The following is a 4,327-nucleotide window of genomic DNA, read 5'->3' as shown; positions in this document are numbered from 1 at the left end:
CTGTTGGTCTCTGTTCCAAAAATTTAAGTAGAATTTGTTTTGTTTTTGACTCACTCGCACACCATGTGTCCCTCCGCGCGCAGCACGGGGGACTTTTCGGTGGGGATTTTGGGCGCCAACCAGACGCGGCATTTTCAGAAAATAGCGCCCTGTGCAGCTGAAGTGCTTAGTGTGTAGCGGGGGTGCGTCAGCCCGGCCAGGTACGAGGCGCCTCGGGTCCCCGCACCACCTCCTGCTGCTCCCCTGTCGCAGCTCCGGAAGCTTTTCCAGATGTCCCTGGTAGATTTGGGAAAGAAGCTTTTAGAAGCAGCACGAGCAGGTCAAGATGATGAAGTTCATATTTTGATGGCAAATGGAGCTCCTTTTACTACAGACTGGCTGGGAACATCTCCACTTCCATCTTGCAGCACAATATGGGCATTATTCCACTACAGAGGTACTACTGTGAGCTGGTGTAAGTAGGGATGCCAGAACCAAAGTGGACCGAACACCATTACACATGGCAGCTTCTGAGGGCCATGCCAGCATAGTAGAGGTTTTACTTAAGCATGGTGCTGACGTTAATGCAAAGGACATGTTAAAAATGACAGCTCTGCATTGGGTCACAGAACACAGTCATCAAGAGGTGGTGGAACTTTTAATCAAATATGGTGCTGATGTACACACGCAAAATAAATTTTGTAAAACTGCATTTGATATTTCAATAGACAATGGAAATGAAGATTTATCAGAAATATTACAGATTGCTATGCAGAACCAAATCAACACAAACCCAGAGAGTGCTGACACTGTGACGATACATGCTGCAACACCACAGTTTATCATTGAACCTGGAGGGGTGGTGAACCTAACAGATGAAACGGGTGTGTCTGCTATTCAGTTTGGAAACTCCTCTACATCAGTATTAGCTACGTTAGCTGCCTTAGCTGAAGCCTCTGCTTCGTTGTCCAATTCGTCAGAAACTCCAGTTGTGGCCACAGAAGAAGTGGTTACTGCAGAATCTGTGGATGGTGCAATTCAGCAAGTAGTTAGTTCAGGGGGTCAACAAGCCATCACAATAGTCACAGATGGAATTCAGTTTGGAAATTTGCACTCCATTCCAACCAGTGTAATAGGTCAGCCCATCATTGTGACCATGCCAGATGGATAGCAAGTGTTAACAGTACCAGCAACAGACATTGCTGAAGAAACTGTTATAAGTGAAGAACCACCAGCTAAGAGACAATGTATCGAAATAATTGAAAACCGGGTGGAATCTGCAGAAATAGAAGTAAGGAGTCTTTTACCCGGAGAGAGAAGCTCTTCAGAAACAGCTGGATGAAGCAAATCGAGAAGCACAAAAATATCGACAGCAGCTTCTTAAGAAAGAACAGGAAGCCGAGGCTTACAGACAGAAATTAGAAGCTATGACTCGTCTTCAGACTAATAAAGAAGCTGTTTAGTTAAAATGAACATGTAGTTTAATTTTGCTTTTGGTCAAGAAAGAATGAAATCTTGAACAGTATACAAAAAGAGTACAGTCGTGGGAATACAGGAAATAGAAGAGACTGCAGATCAATAATTGGACTTAAGCCATTAGCTCTGAATTCTTGTATCATAAACTTTACTTTAGAAGTTGTGAAATGTATTTAAAACTGAACTGTGTAAATAGTTTTTTTTTTTACAGTTCCATGAGTTGATAAAAGATTGTTGAAGAGATCCAAAAACACAATAAGCCACTGTTATTGAGCTTCTTTTTGATTTTTAGTATGAACCTAAATTTCTCAGAGACAGAACAGTTTAAGGGTGATCATTGTTGATTAGACCAAATGTTGTGTAATAATTATGGTGGACTAATGCTGGAATTACTCCTGTAGGTATAAACTTCTATGTGAAGAAAAGATTTCTCCCAGGAAATCTTTGTACAGCTTTAAGTTGTCTCAGATTCTCTGAAAACATTTTTTAGAAAGCAAATTTTTATGTTTGTTCAATTTCAGCTATACCCAAGTAGATTTACATGTATATGAAGCAAATATTTTTTAAACTTTCTGTTTGTACATATTCTGCATGTTTTATAATTTCAAAATGCATCACTTGCATAGATATTTTTCCCACAAAGATGATGAAAGCTACCAGAAAAAAACAAACAACAACACACAAACCTTTTATTCTGTAGGTAATTGAAACCAAGTAAACTAGCAGTTGGTTTTATTGGAATGACAATGTTCTTAAAAGGAGCAGCTTACAAGATAACTTGAATAATTTGCAAACTCTGGAAAATCTATGCTTTTTTGAAAATTTTATTGTGGGGACGTGAAACTGTATTTGTGCCTTCCATCATGATTTCCACATGAAAGCACTTTAAGGCACTGGATTTTAAGATAATGTTTTTTTGAAAACTCAAATGTGTATGGGTTTCTGAAGTATTTCATGGACTTATTTTCCCCCAGGAAATTATTCTTATGGAAAAAAATTGCTTATGTATGTAGAACAAGAACTTTTTGTACTACAGTGATGCTATAGATATGTCTGATGTAACTAACACTTTTCCCTGTGAAAGCTCCATGTCTATGTTGTAACCTGCTCTCATCACAATATTCTTGAATTCTACAGTGTATGGTCCTTAAACTCTGAAGACTGTTCATTCTTTTTTGTAAAACATAACTTTAAGCCCTTTTTTCTTTATTTATTTTTTAATGTTTTATTGCTTTATGAAAATGTTTAACCCTAATAACCCTCTAGATTACCTATACTGTATAAAGAAGCAATTGCCCTTAAAACTGTACTCTGGCCTACTTTTGTATTTTACAATTAAATATCTTTTCCACATAAAAAATTGTTTTGTTTTGTTTATATGGTTCTATTATACTTACTTTTTATCCTGGATTTCACATTTTATGGAATTATGGTTAAAATGATTTTATATTTCATTTATTTTGATAGTTCAGATATCAAATCTTTGCTTCCATTGGCCCCATAAATATGCACTTTGTGATCAGACCACACTTATCAAAGCATGTCTCAAATAATAAAATATATCCTTAGTACTCATGAATGGACTCATCTTGCACAAAGAAAATTGGGTTAAAATTTTATTCCCCTAGGTCCATATGTAAACTTAGTGGGGCTTTTAGTATTGTGTAATCATTAATATCTGGTTGGATAAAAGAAACAGAAATGTGTAGGAAGGTTATTTTTCCAGCAAATATCAATGCAGAAGTATAGTAATCTACGTTCTAATACTGACAAAATACCTGAAATTAATAACTTAAGAAGAGTAAAGTTTTATTTTGGTTCATGGTTTCAGTCCACAGTTGGTTGGTTACTCACAGTTGGTTACTGTCCCTCTAGCATGGGACAGCACATGGCAAGAGCACATAATGAAGCAACTTGCTCAACTTGAGGAAACTGGGAAGTGAGAGAGAGAGAGAGAGAGAGAGAGAGAGAGAGAGAGAGAGAGAGAGGGAGGAATTAGAAAATATGGGAGTCTTGAATCTGCAATAACCTCATCTTCCACCTCTTAAAAGTTCTATTTAGTTCTGATAGCACCAAGCTGAAAACAAAGCCCTAACACATAGGCCTTTGTGGAACATTCCAGATTCAAATTATAGCATAAATGAATTAGGAAAAATATAAAGAATGTGTATCTTGCTTGCCTAGGAAACACTGTGGGGATTTAGGCATATCGGGCAGGATATTTGAAAAGACTCAACCCATGGAAAAGAATGCTATTGTAGACAAAATTTTCTAGAGAATGTCTTGAAAAAGTCATGTAATGGGCCAACCTGACAGTAATGCAGCATGGGCCAGCAGGCTCAAGACAAGGAGAACTTACAGTTCAGGGCCAATCCAATATCAATCTTCTGAAGATTTTTTTTCTTGTTTAGGATGATTGGTCTTTTTGTTCTATGTAGGCCTTCAACTGATTCAGTGAAGCTCATTTACATTGTAGAGGACAGTCTGCTTTCCACAAAGTTCACCAATTTAAATATTAATCCCATCCAAAAATATCCTTCAAGTTGTCCCCATAAACTAGTCTCCAAGTATACTATTACACCTGGCAAACACTGTTGAGAAGTGACTGAGTGATTTTGATATTCTATGGGGAGCCTAGAAACTAGTGATAATTAAGGAGAGAACTATTTATGTTATCAAACTGCAAGAAAAGTAATGGAGTTATGACAGTAGAATCAGAATCATTATTGTTCTTTAATTTCATACCATCATGTAATGCAAACTATTAAGACGAACCAAAAAAAATCTAGTTACCTATTGTCCTCTTTGTTTGTGTGGTAAGCATCATAAATTATAAACTGTTAAAATTTTAGGCAGCATCTGATGTACAATG

General features: G+C 37.0%; 1 pseudogene; it reads left to right on the top strand.

Annotated features, from left to right (window-relative positions):
* Positions 1 to 270: 270 nt before the first annotated feature.
* Positions 271 to 1,442, top strand: LOC143640254 (GA-binding protein subunit beta-1 pseudogene; annotated as a pseudogene).
* The last annotated feature ends 2,885 nt before the right edge of the window (positions 1,443 to 4,327 follow it).

This window comes from Callospermophilus lateralis, unplaced genomic scaffold, assembly GCF_048772815.1.
Source record: "Callospermophilus lateralis isolate mCalLat2 unplaced genomic scaffold, mCalLat2.hap1 Scaffold_148, whole genome shotgun sequence".
NCBI lineage: Eukaryota > Metazoa > Chordata > Mammalia > Rodentia > Sciuridae > Callospermophilus > Callospermophilus lateralis.
The sequence above is the reverse complement of the archived record's forward strand: the minus strand, read 5'-3'. Positions and strand labels throughout refer to the sequence as shown.